This window comes from Coregonus lavaretus (assembly GCF_964263955.1).
Source record: "Coregonus lavaretus genome assembly, chromosome: 36".
NCBI classification, from domain to species: domain Eukaryota; kingdom Metazoa; phylum Chordata; class Actinopteri; order Salmoniformes; family Salmonidae; genus Coregonus; species Coregonus lavaretus.
This window is the reverse complement of record NC_140023.1, coordinates 2,179,100-2,196,626: the sequence shown is the minus strand read 5'-3', so window position 1 is coordinate 2,196,626 and position 17,527 is coordinate 2,179,100.

The following is a 17,527-nucleotide window of genomic DNA, read 5'->3' as shown; positions in this document are numbered from 1 at the left end:
TTTTTTGTTGTTATTCTGTCTCTCACTGTTCAAATAAACCTACCATTTAAATGATAGACTGATCATTTCTTTGTCAGTGGGCAAACTTACAAAATCAGCAGGGGATCAAATACTTTTTTCCCTCACTGTAGATAACTACGTGGATTGAGAAATGTGAAATGTTGAATTAGATAGCTTTAGAAGTATTCTAGAAAGGTCTATGGAAATATGTTACAAGTACGAATGACATGATTTCCTAAGAAGGAAGATGATTAGGGCAGGTCCCCGCGCCTCCCCCGTTGTGTAGGAAGGAGCAGGGGAGGGGGGGGGGGGGGGGGGGGGGAGGGGGAGAGATAGTTCAAATGATAGGAATATAATTAAATGTATGCTTATCAACGATAGCAAGTATTTGTTTTATTAATTAGGGCCTAATCAGAGAGAACAGTTAAAGAAATTGAATAGCGAACTGAAATTGCGATAGAGCTGTGAAAATGATTTAAGTTGAGGACAAAGGAAAATAATTTATGGTTCTAGTTCCCGGGTAAAAGAGTTGTACTTGCTTGACGGTATCGAGCAGAAGTTTGAATAGTTGAATGAAAAGCATTTCTTTGACAAAGTCTAAGGGTTATTACTTTATTGTATAGGTTGGGTAACACCAGTGGTGTATGAAAATAATTGGTGATTTCTAAAACGATAATCTGTTTATGGTACGTTGAACAATGGGATATAGTTGTGACTATTAGGATGATGGATTGAATAAACATTGGTTATAAGTATGAAGTTATTAAACAATAGGTTTATATTTTAAAAACATCAATGCAACAGGTTGCGATGATTAAATTAATAGAAATGGGTTATAGGGTTATATTAGAAGGTGTAGTGAACTTAATGAAACGTGGTATTAAATAGTGTCTTCCAGGATTGATGGAAGTCTGCTATAGCATTATGTTAAGGGGATGTCTGGGATAAAATATAATGTCTTACTTACACAGAGTATGTGATTGTATTGGCTAATGAATTAAATATGACATTTACAGGGGCGAAAGGAACAATATCAGGGGAGACAGATTTTCCTATGGTGTTGGTAAAATAATTGATAATGGATCATTTGAGATGAGATCACATGGATCAGATTTAGGGGTGCAATAATCATTGTGAGATTAGTTATGAGGAATTAGATTGATACAAACGATTATTGATGAGTTAGGACTGGGGATATCTGTATCATGTTTTGTGTGTACTTACCATCTTTAGATTACTGATGGTAATTGAAGGTTAACAAAATGTATGACCAGGAGAAAGAGATTAGCTTATCTCATTGGAATGTTGCCCAGGGCTAGGGGGAGCAGTAGTGAAGTTAGGCAGTATTTAGGTCGTAAAAGTGAGCTACCAAATTAAGTGGGGGCTGGCTATTTTTGTTTGTTGTTTTTCAAATAAAAAATAACACACCTAGTATGATGTTTATAAAGGGTTGTTATGTTGAATTTAGGGGGTTTTCAACAGTGAGCATGAGTGACGTTGTGACTCATGTGTTCAAAAAAGGGGGGATGATAGTAGATGGTAGGATTAAATAATAAATATACAAAGGAGAGGACAAAATACTTAAAAAAAATAATTTTAGATACAGTCTAGAAAGAGAATACTGATGTGAATGGTATGATTAGAGAGGGGTTAAGGAAAACACACAGGAGAGCAGGAAGAAATGGGGTACAAGGTCTACCGATAGTATTAATGACGATCAGGAGAACTCCAGATGAAGAAGGGTTATTGCCATTGGAGAAGGGATTTGGTAGACCATACAGAATGCCCGAGTTAGGAGGACCGGAGCAGGCAGAAATAGAAATTAAGAGCACCTTAACAGAAAACGTGAGAAGGTAGTTTATTAACCACACCGGTATGTCAGAGGTTTTGTGCCCCACAGGTGAACTAAAGGAGAAGGTGACCCACTCTATCTAACCAGGTGAATGATGAGCATCCAGTCCCTAAAGAAGAAAGACTGGAAGCAGGCCTGTTGGGAAGGGCCCTATTAGGTTATATTGGTCACTGCCTTTGCCTGGTTCATTAGAATAGCAGAAAGAGCAACCTGGTTCCACGTTACCCACTGCAAAAAGGTAAGAACACATACAAGCACCACTGAACACACGCAGAGTTAGAGAGAAGAACTGTACCAATAGGGTCTGTGGGTCACCTCTGTTAACGAAGATCTCCTACCCCGACCTATCATCACTGTAGTGTGTTCTCAGGGTGTGAGTATGGGGTAGTACCAAGCAGAAAGACTGAGGACAGAAGAGGGTTGGCGGTTTTTGGGAATAGGGGTGACTTGAGCTGCATCATAGTCTCAGCAATGGTCTTGATATGTCAAGATCCACCACCAATTACGCTATGCCCTTACCATTGTTAAGAAGTAAAAGAGAAGAGAAGCGACCCGACATACTGACCGTCAAGGACGAGTGGCCTACAAAATGGGAGTCAGAGAAGGGCAGACTGTAGGATTCAAAATAAAGGTTAGGGACGTAGCCAACGGGTGGGGTACATGTCAATAAGCAATTTGGGATTATAAAATCCCATTATATTCGTGTTCGGCCCCCACGGCGGATTGTTCCTAGACTCAAGTGTTTAAACACACTTGGGGACGGGGATATGAGACCGGGCGGGACTGAACATCCAGATGGGGAGTAAAGAGAAACAAAGACATCACCAATTATCAATTGGAGATAGTAGTGATGTGACTGACTTCAGTTCGGAAGCACAGGAGAGAATTCTAAACCTTACAGCCCCTGTAACCGATGTGTGGTGGGCGTGTGTATAAGGCAGAGAATACAAAAAGGGTGGCTAGATACGTGCGCCCTGGTTCTACTGATTCAGCTAGTTAGAATTAGTCACCAGGAACCAAGGAAAGGGTTAAACAGACGTAGGAGGAGTTTTAACAAGAAGGAGAATAGCCCTATTTAGATGGATGCGATTGGGGTATCAAGGGGGGTACCTAATGGATACCAAGCTAAGAAAGAATTAGGGGAAGGATTTACTACCACGTTCTTTTGGTGGGTGACAATAAACAAAATTGTGGATTGGATTAATTATATCTATTACGACCAACAACAATTTATTGGCCAGACTAGGGATGCAGTAAAAGGGATCTCTGAACAATTATCCGCCATCTCACTCATGACATAGGAAAAGAGGTTGGCTCTAGATCAGGCAGAAAGGGGCGGTGTCTATAGAATGGTAAGCCATTGTTGCACATTTATCCCTAACAACACCACACCGGATGGGACGGTCACCAGAGCTCTTGCAGAATTAACTGCTCTAAGTAAAGAATGAGCTGAGAACTCAGAAGTTAGTACATCGTGGATAGGGTGGTTTGATGAAATGTTTGGTAAATGGAAAACCATAGCAGCCACCATCTTAGGGGTGGTCAGCGGTTATATGGGTATTCTTGTATTATGTTATTGTCTTGTTCCCTGTGTCCGAGGGTGAGTAAGGCGTTGGAGAATGCAGTGTCTCAACCGATGGTGAGATAAGGAGGGAATCCGGACTCTGACCAGTGGAATGGGAAAAGCGATCCTCCAGGCTTGGTGGATGACGATGACTTTGACCCTGAAAGACCGCAATTGGATAAACATTTTATTAGTTCTGACGTATGAAGATCAGATTGGTCATGCTTGTAAATACATTTATCCTAAGATGTAAACATTTAGTCAAAGGGTGGACTGATAGAGGAATTATGATTATGACTAAAATTGTTAACCCCAATACTGATGATGACTGTGTGAACTGTGTTAGGGTTATCATTATAAACCCACTAACAGAGGGGGTGAGTTAGAAACTGCTGAGACAAACATTCCAGGATGAAGGGGACTGAGAAACTGGTTAAGGGCCTCCTAAAGGTGGGCGGAGCAAAGTGCCTTTGTGTGAAGGGGTATAAAAGATGTATATGTATTTTTTGGCGTCAGAGCTCTCCATGATTAAACATACAGATCAGTCTTGCCGGTTGTGGACCTTTGTTTAATTCATGATTAAACCAGAGCCTTACACCCTCTGGGAATTATTCAGAGCATTAAGTTTGATTAATTAGAGATAGAAATTCTCGTGACAAAGATAGAGGCTCAGAATAAATTAGAGGAAAAACAAAAAGAAATGGAAAACTTATTCAAGAAAGATCAAGTGTAATATATTATAAAAAATACAGCAAACTGGATTGAATATGGGGAAAAATGCACCAAATTCTTTTTTAATCTTCAATATAGAAATGCTACCAAAAATAATTTACTGAAACTGGTTACAAATGACGGAGTCACCCATGATTCACCAAATTATATTTTGTAGGAGGAAGCAAAGTACTTTAAGCATATGTTTTCTTTTCAGTCGCCTCCATCTCCTCTAACTGAAGCCAATTGTAGAGATTTTTTTCTATTGCTAATGTAAAATTAACAGCCATACAGAAAGACTCATGTGAAGGTGAAATTACAGAGGAGGAACTCCTGGATGCAATTAAAGACTTTATGTCCGGGAAAACTCCAGGGTTGGATGGCATACCAGTCGAGGTATACCAAACCTTTCTTGATATACTCAGAGGACCGTTATTAGCATGTTTTAACCACTCCTATGTAAATGGTAGATTATCAGACACTCAAGAAGAAGGTCTGATTTCCTTATTACTGAAACAGGATACAAGTGGAAAATATAAAGAGCCAGTCCATTAAAAAAATTGGAGGCCCCTGACACTTCAGTGTTGTGATGCAAACATTCTAGCAAAATGTATAGCGCATAGAATTAAAAATGTATTGTCGGACGTTATTCATTGTAATTAGACAGGTTTTTTACATGGAAGATAAATTGGAGATAATATAAGGCAAGTACTGGAAACAATAGAACATTATGAAAAATCTGGGAAACCAGAACTGCTATTCATAGCAGACTTTGAAAAGGCATGTGATAAAGTACGATTGGGGTTTATATATAAATGCCTGAAGCATTTCAATTTCGGAAAATCTTTTATAAAAAGGGGTTAAAATCATGTATAGTAACCATAGGTGTAAAATAGGAAACAATGGCTATTTCTCCGAAATGTTTAAACTGTCAAAGGAGTGGAACACGGTTGTCCACTATTGGCATATCTATTTATTATGGCCATCGAGATGTTAGCTATTAAAATCAGATCCAACAATAATATCAAATGATTAGAAATCCAGGGCTTAAAAACAAAAGTGTCATTGTACGCTGATGATTCATGTTTTCTTTCAAATCCACAACTTGAATCCCTCCACTGCCTCATAGAGGATCTAGATACATTTTCTAACCTCTCTGGATTACATCAAATTATGACAAATGTACTATATTACGTATTGGATCACTGAAAAATAAAAATTTACATTACCATGTAGTTTACCAATAAAATGGTCTGATGGTGATGTGGATATATACAGAATACATATCCCAAATAAAATACATGTTCTCACTCCAATAAATGTTAATAGAAAGTTAGCAAAAATAGATAAGACCTTGCTACCATGGAAAGGTCAATACCTGTCAATTTGTGGAAAATCACCCTGATTAACTCTTTAGTATTATCCCAGTTTACCTATTTGCTTATGGTCTTGCCTACGCCTAGCGAACACTTTTTTAAATTATATGAGAAAAAAATATTCAATTTTATGTGGAACGGCAAGCCAGACAAAATTAAATGGGATTATTTATATAATGAATATGGATTCGGAGGACAGAAATTATTAAATATTAAAGAAGTTTACATACACTAAGTTGACTGTGCCTTTAAACAGCTTGGAAAATTCCAGAAAATGATGTCATGGCTTTAGAAGATTCTGATAGGCTAATTGACATAATTTCAGTCAATTGGAGGTGTACCTGTGGATGTATTTCAAGGCCTACCTTCAAACTCAGTGCCTCTTTGCTTGATATCATGGGAAAATCAAAAGACATCAGCCAAGACCTCAGAAAAAAATTGTAGACCTCCAAAAGTCTGGTTAATCCTTGGGAGCAATTTCCAAACGCCTGAAGGTACCACGTTCATCTATACAAACAATAGTACACAAGTATAAACACCATGGGACCACGCAGCCGTCATACCGCTCAGGAAGGAGACGTTTTCTGTTTCCTAGAGATTAACGTACTTTGGTGCAAAAAGTGCAAATCAATCGCAGAACAACAGCAAAGGAACTTGTGAAGATGCTGGAGGAAACAGGTACAAAAGTATTTATATCCACAGTAAAACAAGTCCTATATCGACATAACCTGAAAGGCCACTCAGCAAGGAAGAAGCCACTGCTCCAAAATCGCCATAAAAAAGCCAGACTACGGTTTGCAACTGCACATGGGGACAAAGATCGTACTTTTTGGAGAAATGTCCTCTGGTCTGATGAAACAAAAATAGAACTGTTTGGCCATAATATCCATCATTATGTTTGGAGGAAAAGGGGGGGCTTGCAAGCCAAATAACACCATCCCAACCTTGAAGCACGGGGGTGGCAGCATCATGCTGTGGGGATGCTTTGCTGCAGGAGGGACTGGTGCACTTCACAAAATAGATGGCATCATGAGGAAGGAAAATTATGTGGATATATTGAAGCAACATCTCAAGACATCAGTCAGGCAGTCAAAGCTTGGTCGCAAAAGGGTCTTCCAAATGGACAATGACCCCAAGCATATTTCCAAAATGAAGGTATTGGAGTGGCCATCACAAAGCCCTGACCTCAATCCTATAGAAAATGTGTGGGCAGAACTAAAAAGGCGTGTGCGAGCAAGGAGGCATACAAACCAGCTCTCTCAAGAAGAATGGGCCAAAATTCACCCAACTTATTGTGGGAAGCTTGTGGAAGGCTACCCGAAACGTTTGACCCAAGTTGAACAATTTAAAGGCAATGCTACCAAATACTAATTGAGTGTATGTAAACTTCTGACCCACTGGGAATGTGATGAAAGAAATAAAACCTTAAATAAATCATTCTCTCTACTATTATTCTGACATTTCACATTCTTAAAATAAAGTGGTGATCCTAACTGACCAAAGACAGGGAATGTTTACTAGGATTAAATGTCAGGAATTGTGAAAAACTGAGTTTAAATGTATTTGGCTAAGGTGTATGTAAACTTCCGACTTCAACTGTATATGTATTTGCGAGAAAAAGAACATATGGGGAATTGGAAATGATGCAGACAATTACATTGCTGGAAGTTACAATCTATCTGCAATATTAAACCTGATCTACCCCCTAAAAAAAAGAAGAAAATATGTATTCTCATGCTTTGTTGATATCAAAAAAGCTTTTGACTCAATTTGGCATGTGGGTCTGCTATACAAATTGATGGAATATGGTGTTGGCGGAAAAACATACAACATTATAAAATCCATGTACACAAACAACAAGTGTGCATTTAAAATTGACAAAAAACACACACATTTCCTTCCACAGGGCCGTGGGGTTAAACAGGGATGCAGCTTAAGCCCCACCCTCTTCAACATATATATCAATGAATTGGCGAGGGCACTAGAACAGTCTGCAGCACCCGGTCTCACCCTACTAGAATCTGAAGTCAAATGTCTGCTGTTTGCTGATGATCTGGTGCTTATGTCACCAACCAAGGAGGGCCCACAGCAGCACCTAGATCTTCTGCACAGATTCTGTCAGACCTGGGCCCTGACAGTAAATCTCAGTAAGAAAAAAAGAATGGTGTTCCAAAAAAGGTCCAGTTGCCAGGACCACAAATACACATTCCATCTAGACACCGTTGCCCTAGAGCACGCAAAAAACGACACATACCTCGGCCTAAACATCAGCGCCACAGGTAACTTCCACAAAGCTGTGAACGATCTGAGAGACAAGGCAAGAAGGGCCTTCTATGCCATCAAAAGGAACATAAAATTCGACATACCAATTAGGATCTGGCTAAAAATACTTGAATCAGTTATAGAACCCATTGCCCTTTATGGTTGTGAGGTCTGGAGTCCGCTCACCAACCAAGAATTCACAAAATGGGACAAACACCAAATTGAGACTCTGCATGCAGAATTCTGCAGAAATATCCTCAGCGTACAACGTAAAACACCAAATAATGCATGGAGAGCAGAATTAGGCCGATACCCGCTAGTTATCAAAATCCAGAAAAGAGCCGTTAAATTCTATAACCACTTAAAAGGAAGCGATTCCCAAACCTTCCATAACAAAGCCATCACCTACAGAGAGATGAACTTGGAGAAGAGTCCCCTAAGCAAGCTGGTCCTGGGGCTCTGTTCACAAACACAAACAGACCCCACAGAGCCCGAGGACAATAACACATTTATACCCAACCAAATCATGAGAAAACAAAAATAGAATTACTTGACACATTGGAAAGAATTAAAAAAAAAAAAGATCAAACTAGAATGCTATTTGGCCCTAAACAGAGAGTACACAGTGGCAGAATACCTGACCACTTTGACTAACCCAAACTTAAGGAAAGCTTTGCTATTGAGGAAGGCCGCCGTAGATAGACCTGGCTCTCAAGAGAAGACAGGCTATGTGCACACTGCCAACAAAATTAGGTGGAAACTGAGCTGCAGTTCCTAACCTCCTGCCAAATGTATGACCATATTAGAGACACATATTTCCCTCAGATTACACAGATCCACAAAGAATTCGAAAACAAACCCAATTTTGATAAACTCCCACCAGATTTGTGACCTGTTGACACAAGAAAAGGGCAACCAGTGAAGAACAAACACCATTGTAAATACATCCTTTTTGTACTTTAACTATTTGCACATCATTATAACACTGTAAATATACATAATATGACAATTGAAATGTCTTTATTCTTTTGGAACTTCTGAGTGTAATGTTTACTGTTCATTGTTATTGTTTAGTTCACTTTTGTTTACTGTCTACTTCACTTGCTTTGGCAATGTTAACATATGTTTCCCATGCCAATAAAGCCCTTATCTTGAATTGAATTGAGAGAGAGAGAGAGAGAGAGAGAGGGAGAGAGGAGAGAGGGAGAGAGAGAGGGAGAGAGAGAGGAGAGAGGGAGAGAGAGAGGAGAGAGAGAGAGAGAGAGAGGAGAGAGGGAGAGAGAGGGGGAGATTCTCAATTGGGCAAAAGTCCATATTTTCCTAGATTTCTCCATCCTCCTCTCCTTTGTGACCCAGGAAACAGATAAGTGGTTGCCATATGTAGGAGAGTGTCAATTTGTTAATAGGTGAACGAAGGAGTTTGCTCCTCTCCTCCTGTTTTCTGGGATGAGAAAAGTATGCACACATTTAAAAATGATACGCTACTTATCCTTTCATCTATAAAATGTCTAGTACCACTTGCTAATATCCTTTTACCACCTTACACAGGTATTTGTGATTCCACCTCTGTAAACGTAATTTGCCTGATGAACCGTTAGTGGAGAAGGAGTGTCTCATTTCATGCAAGCGCATTTGTTTCCACATTTCCTCTCCTCGCCTCGATTACCTTAAACTTTTTCAAAAGGAGGCGAAGAGAGGACAGAGGAGAGGACGCAAGGATTCAAGGAAATCCAATTGAGACTCTCCCAGAGAATGAGAGAGAAAGAAAGAGAAAGACAGACACAGGCTTGACTAAACACTTTCCACCTTCCTGTGTCTGTGTCTGTGTGTGTGTGTGTGTGTGTGTGTGTGTGTGTGTGTGTGTGTGTGTGTGTGTGTGTGTGTGTGTGTGTGTGTGTGTGTGTGTGTGTGTGTGTGTGTGTGTGTGTGTGTGTGTGTGTGTGTGTGTGTGTGTGTGTGTGTGTGTGGACATGTTTAACTATACTTGAGGGGACCAGAAGTCCCCACAAAAATAGCAAGCCAATAATGTTTTTGACCAACTGGGGACATTTTGTTGGTCCCCACAAAGTCAAATGCTATTTCTAGGGGGTTTAGGGTTAAGGTTAGAATTAGTGTTAGTGTTAGAATTAGGTTTAGGGTTAGGAGATAGGGTTAGATTTAGGGTTAGGGTTAGGAGCTAGGGTTAGGTTTAGGGTTAAGATTAGGTTTTTGGGTTAAGGTTAGGGTTAGGGTTAAGGTTAAGGTTAAGGTTAAGGTTAAGGTTAAGGTTAGGGTTAGGGTTAGGGTTAGGGTTAGGGTTAGGGTTAGGGTACGGGTACGGGTTAGGGTTAGGTTTAGGGTTAGGGGTTAGGGAAAATATAATTTTGAATGGGACTGAATTGTATGTCCCCATAAGGTTAGCTGCGCAAGACTGTGTGTGTGTGTGTGTGTGTGGACATGTTTAACTATACTTGAGGGGACCAGAAGTCCCCACAAGAATAGCAAACCAATAAATGTTTTGACCAACTGGGGACATGTTGTTGGTCCCCACAAGGTCAAATGCTATTTCTAGGGGGTTTAGGGTTAAGGTTAGAATTAGGTTTAGGGTTATGAGATAGGGTTAGGTTTAGGGTTAGGGTTAGGAGCTATGGTTAGGTTTAGGGTTAGGGTTAAGGTTAGGTTTTTGGGTTAAGGTTAGGGTTAGGGAAAATATAATTTTGAATGGGACTGAATTGTATGTCCCCATAAGGTTAGCTGCGCAAGACTGTGTGTGTGTGTGTGTGCGTGTGTGTGTGTGTGTGTGTCTGTGTGTGGAGCCGATAAGTCCTCCCACATCGTTTTTATAGCTTTGCTGTAAATCACAGTCAACACAGAGGAGAGCGTTCAAACATATACAATCAGAGTCAGACACCATCAAACCCACCCATACAGACACCATCAAACCCACCCACACCATCGCCTTTTGGAAACAGAAGATGCTCTACAGGAATGAGTCCATCCAAATCATCTTGGCTCCTGGACCATGTCCGCGCATTTTAAGGCTGCGTTGAGACATTTACATTTTTACATTTACATTTTAGTCATTTAGCAGACGCTCTTATCCAGAGCGACTTACAGTTAGTGAATGCATTTATTTTTTTATTTATTTTTCTACTGGCCCCCCGTGGGAATCGAACCCACAACCCTGGCGTTGCAAACGCCATGCTCTATCAACTGAGCTACATCCCTGCCGGCCATTCCCTCCCCTACCCTGGACGACGCTGGGCCAATTGTGCGCCGCCCATGAGTCTCCCGGTCGCGGCCGGCTGCGACAGAGCCTGGATTCGAACCAGGATCTCTAGTGGCACAGTTAGCACTGCGATGCAGTGCCTTAGACCACTGCGCCACTCAGGAGTACAATGATTTATCAGTGACCCAAGGAATGCTCAGATAATCTCTACCATTGTGTCGGTGAGTTGTTGTAGTGCTGCTGCAAATGTACATTGTCCCAGGGGCGTTAGCAGTCATATAATGTAAGTAACCTAATTTATGACCCTCTAACTTCCCTGAATGCCTCTGTCAATCCTACAGCTATTGTGTGCAGTAATCATGCACCTTTGAACCTGAGTTATACTGTTAGCACTGAGGCGGTTTGCCCTAGTAGGAAGTCCACTGTGCGCAGCTCACCCTGCACTATCAGCTCAAACATAAATATCACTATTATGTCTACCTCTGATAAGCCTACCAGTAAAGCAATAAAAACAAGAATCCCAGAAAAGTGCTAAAAATAGCCCACATTAACACACTGTATGTAGCCTAAGAAACAAGGTTCACGAAATCTATAACTTGCTAGTAACAGATAACATTAATATACTGACTATCTCTGAAACTCACTTAAATAATACCTTTGATGATACAGTGGTAGCAATACATGATTTTAACATCTTCAGAAGAGACAGCAATGTCAATGGTGGAGGTGTTGCCGTTTATGTTCAGAGTCGTATTCCTGTAAAGCTTAGAGAGGATCTCATGTCAAATGCTGTTGAAGTAATATGGCTACAGGTTCACCTGCCTCACCTAAAGCTCATTCTTGTGGGAAGCTGCTATAGACCACCAAGTGCTAATACTCAGTATCTGGATAATATGTGTGAAACGCTTGATCATGTACAGTGGGGAAAAAAAATATTTAGTCAGCCACCAATTGTGCAAGTTCTCCCACTTAAAAAGATGAGAGAGGCCTGTAATTTTCATCATAGGTACACGTCAACTATGAAAGACAAAATGAGAAAAAAAATGCAGAAAATCACATTGTAGGAATTTTAATTAATTTATTTGCAAATTATGGTGGAAAATAAGTATTTGGTCAATAACAAAAGTTTCTCAATACTTTGTTATATACCCTTTGTTGGCAATGACACAGGTCAAACGTTTTCTGTAAGTCTTCACAAGGTTTTCACACACTGTTGCTGGTATTTTGGCCCATTCCTCCATGCAGATCTCCTCTAGAGCAGTGATGTTTTGGGGCTGTCGCTGGGCAACACGGACTTTCAACTCCCTCCAAAGATTTTCTATGGGGTTGAGATCTGGAGACTGGCTAGGCCACTCCAGGACCTTGAAATGCTTCTTACGAAGCCACTCCTTCGTTGCCCGGGCGGTGTGTTTGGGATCATTGTCATGCTGAAAGACCCAGCCACGTTTCATCTTCAATGCCCTTGCTGATGGAAAGAGGTTTTCACTCAAAATCTCACGATACATGGCCCCGTTCATTCTTTCCTTTACACGGATCAGTCGTCCTGGTCCCTTTGCAGAAAAAAGCCCCAAAGCATGATGTTTCCACCCCCATGCTTCACAGTAGGTATGGTGTTCTTTGGATGCAACTCAGCATTCTTTGTCCTCCAAACACGACGAGTTGAGTTTTTACCAAAAAGTTCTATTTTGGTTTCATCTGACCATATGACATTCTCCCAATCCTCTTCTGGATCATCCAAATGCACTCTAGCAAACTTCAGATGGGCCTGGACATGTACTGGCTTAAGCAGGGGGACACGTCTGGCACTGCAGGATTTGAGTCCCTGGCGGCGTAATGTGTTACTGATGGTAGGCTTTGTTACTTTGGTCCCAGCTCTCTGCAGGTCATTCACTAGGTCCTCCCGTGTGGTTCTGGGATTTTTGCTCACCGTTCTTGTGATCATTTTGACCCCACGGGGTGAGATCTTGCGTGGAGCCCCAGATCGAGGGAGATTATCAGTGGTCTTGTATGTCTTCCATTTCCTAATAATTGCTCCCACAGTTGATTTCTTCAAACCAAGCTGCTTACCTATTGCAGATTCAGTCTTCCCAGCCTGGTGCAGGTCTACAATTTGGTCTTGGCCATAGTGGAGTTTGGAGTGTGACTGTTTGAGGTTGTGGACAGGTGTCTTTTATACTGATAACAAGTTCAAACAGGTGCCATTAATACAGGTAACGAGTGGAGGACAGAGGAGCCTCTTAAAGAAGAAGTTACAGGTCTGTGAGAGCCAGAAATCTTGCTTGTTTGTAGGTGACCAAATACTTATTTTCCACCATAATTTGCAAATAAATTCATTAATAATCCTACAATGTGATTTTCTGGATTCTGGACCTATGATGAAAATTACAGGCCTCTCTCATCTTTTTAAGTGGGAGAACTTGCACAATTGGTGGCTGACTAAATACTTTTTTCCCCCACTGTATGTGATATCATCAAGCTGCCCACTCAAGAAAAAGATTTAAACTGTAACCAGTGCATGCAACCTGGTTCAGGTTATCAGTCAACCAACCAGGTTATTTACAAACAGCACAGGAATGAAATCATTCACATGTATTGATCACATTTTTACTAATGCTGCAGAAATCTGCTCTAAAGCATTATCCAAATTCATCGTATGTAGTGATCATAATATAGTATCCATATCTAGCATAACCAAAGTTCCAAAGGCTGGGCCTAATATAGTGTATAAGAGGTCATACAATAAGTTTTGTAGTGATTCCTATGTTGAAGATGTAGAGAATATTTGCTGGTCTGTGGTGTGTAATGAGGAGGTTGCACTTGACAAATTTATGAAATTGCATATTCCACTTACTAATAAGCATCAGTGGCGATTTTAGCATGCAAATCTTGATGGGGCAAAAAAAATAAAAATAATGTGGGATGCATGCCAGCAAAGCCACTACACAACACAACACAACACTAAACAATACATTAATTGCACTATAACGGTAAAAAAACGCGCCCACAAACTGTTAGGGCCTACATAAAGCTGCCCCAACAGCAGTCCTAACACCTTACCACTGCTACACCTGGCTATCAGCGGAGCCTTGTCTGGCAGTGAAACAGTTCATTAAGCCTAATGTACTGCCTTTTAAAAAAACATAGCTGATATTTTTTATTTTTATTTATTTAACCTTTATTTAACCAGGAAGGGCTCATTGAGATTTAAAATCTCTTTTTCAAGAGCGTCCTGGCCAAGATAGGCAGCACCAAGTCATTACAAAAAATTACAGACAGACAACATGAAAAACTACAAGTAATCTAGTAAAAACCATTCATGAATTCACAAGAGTATAACAATATCAAAAACAGCAAATTAAAAACATTGACAGGTCAGGGAATCAGCCTCAAAATCCTTCATCAGAGTTTTAAAAACACCAATCGGGACAAGTTCTTCCAGTTTAAAATTATTTTGTAAGGTGTTCCAAGACAATGGCGCAGAGTACATAAAAGACCTTTTACCAAATTCAGTTCGGACATTTGGAACAGTTAGCAGGATAAAGTCCAGTGAACGAAGAGAGTACCCACCACATTTCTGAACAATAAAAATGCCCAAATAAAAAGGTAGTAAACCCAAAATGGCTTTGTAAATAAAAGTATACCAGTGACTGAGCCTACGAGTGACTAGAGAAGGCCAGCCAACCCTGGTATACAAAGTACAGTGGTGCGTAAGGGTTTTGCAGTTTAAAATAAATCTCAAAGTACCATGATAAAGAGTGTCAATTGATCTCAAACACTGAGCGGAAGCATTCATATATAAAATATCCCCATAGTCTAGTAAAGGCATAAATGTAGCTGATACTAGCCTCCTTCTGGCTTCAAAAGAAAAACAGGCCTTATTCCTAAAATAAAATCCCAATTTCAGCTTCAATTTTTTTGTAAGTTGTTGAATATGCAATTTAAAAGAGAGGCCGTCAACAATTAGAATTCCAAGATATTTATATGAGGTTACAACCTCAATTTTCACATTTACATTTAAGTCATTTAGCAGACGCTCTTATCCAGAGCGACTTACAGGAGCAATTAGGGTTAAGTGCCTTGCTTAAGGGCACATCGACAGATTTTTCACCTAGTCGGCTCGGGGATTAGAACGAGCGACCTTTCGGTTACTGGCACAACGCTCTTAACCACTAAGCTACCTGCCGCCCAATCTCCTTGCCCTGACAGGTAGTAACAGGTGAAAGGTTCAGAGGTCTATTTCTTGCATTAGAAAACACCATTAGTTTAGTTTTGTCAGTATTGAGGATAAGCTTCAATTGACACAAGGTATGTTGAACAGTATAAAAAGCAGTTTGCAAGTTCTGGAAAGCTTTTGTAAGAGATGAGGCACAACAGTAAATAACAGTATCATCAGCATAAAAATGAAGTTGTGCATTTTGGACATTTTTGTCTAAATCATTAATATAAATAGTGAATAAGAGAGGACCAAGTACAGAGCCCTGGGGCACACCATTCAGGACAGACAATTTAACAGACATAAGCCCATCAAATTGAGTGCACTGAGTTCTATCAGACAGATAGTTAGCAAACCATGCAACTGCATGCTCCGAAAGACCTACACTCAACAATCTCTGCCTTAGTATAGCATGATCAACTGTATCAAAAGCCTTAGAGAGATCAATAAAAAGTGAGACACAGTGCTGTTTTTTGTCAAGGGCTTCAGTGATATCATTTAAAACCTTCATGGCTGCTGTAATTGTGCTATGCTTCTTCCTGAAGCCCGATTGATACATTGATAAAATAGAGTTAGTAAATAAAAACTCTTTTAGCTGTTCACTTACAAGGGTTTCAAGTATTTTCACCAGGGGTGACAGCTTTGAGATTGGCCTATACTTATTTAAAAGAGTTGGATCTCCCCCTTTTAAAAGTGGTAGGACAAATGCTGATTTCCAGATCTTTGGAATTTCATTACATTCCAGGGTTAGATTGAACAGATATGTAAGTGGTTCAGCTATGAAATCAGCTGCCAGATTTAAAAAGCAGGGATCCAAAAGATCAGGACCTGCAGGCTTTCTTTGATCTAAGGATTTCAGGGCTTTATGTACCACCTGCACTGAGAATGGCAGAAAACTAAAAGTTTGACCAGCTCTCACTGGTTCAGCCACACAGGGTTGTACAGAGACAGAGGACACTGGTTCATCCACACAGGGTTGTACAGAGACAGAGGACACTGAATCAAACAGCCTACCAGATGATACAAAGTGCTCATTGAAACAATTCAGCATTTCAGTTTTGTCATATATAGCAACAGAGTCCTTCAAAACACATGACGGTAATTCATTAACATTACTGTTACCAGACATAGACTTAATAGCATTCCAAAACTTTCTAGGGTCATTCAGGTTATCAGTGGTAACAGACATAAAATATTCAGACTTGGCCTTCCTGAGAAGAAAAGAACACTTGTTTCTTAACTGCCTAAAAATAAGCCAATCAGCATCAGAACAAGATTTCCTTGCTTTAGCCCAGGCTAGATTACGGTCGTGAATAATACAAGACAGCTCAGAAGAAAACCATGGATTATCCCGCCCTTTAACCCTGAACCTGCGGAATGGTGCATGTTTGTTTACTATTTGGAAAAAACCATCATGAAAGAATATCCAGGCAGTTTCCACATCAGGGATAAGCTCAATCTTGCTCCAGTCAAAATAAAACAAATCATGAAAGAAAGCCTGCTCATTAAAACACTTCAAATTTCTCTTACGAATAAAACGTGGATTTGTCTTTGGAACCTTAGTATTTCTAACAGCAACAACAGCACAATGGTCACTTAAATCATTACAAAAAACACCAACCGCAGAATATTTATGTGGAACATTTGTCAATATCAAATCAATCAGGGTAGATTTATCAGGGCATTTAAGATTTGGGCGAGTGGGTGAATTAATCAACTGGGTAAGATTCATAGAATTACAAAACATTTTTAAATCATCAGACACCGGCTTTAACCAACACCAGTTGAGATCACCAATCAAGATCATTTCACTGTAAAGAAGTTTAGACATAAGGTGCGTCAAAGAAGAAAATGCATCACCAAGAGCAGAGGGGGGTCTATAACAGCCAATCACAGTTATAGAGAGGCCCTTTGAAACCTCAATATTCAAAGCAAGAAATTCCAACTGTTTACAAATAGTTTCAGACTTTGCCACACTTACATGGAATTTAGATTTTACATATATAGCCACACCCCCACCTTTCTTAACCCGATCTGCACGATAAACATTGTAACCACTTATACAAATATCCTTATCAAAAATAGACTTGCTGAGCCAGGTTTCCGAAAACACAATTACATCAGCATCAGTTGATTTAGCCCAAATCCTAACCCCATCAATTTTTGACAACAGGCTGCGTACATTTAAATGAAAAATACCAAAACCAGATCTTGATTTAAAATCAGAGGGGGTTTGGAGACATTGCATATCAGGGCCAGGGTTAGGTTGCACGTTACCTGATATCAACAACAGAAGAATAACTAGGCACCTCTGTTTAATAACCTTGCACGGCTTCTCTTT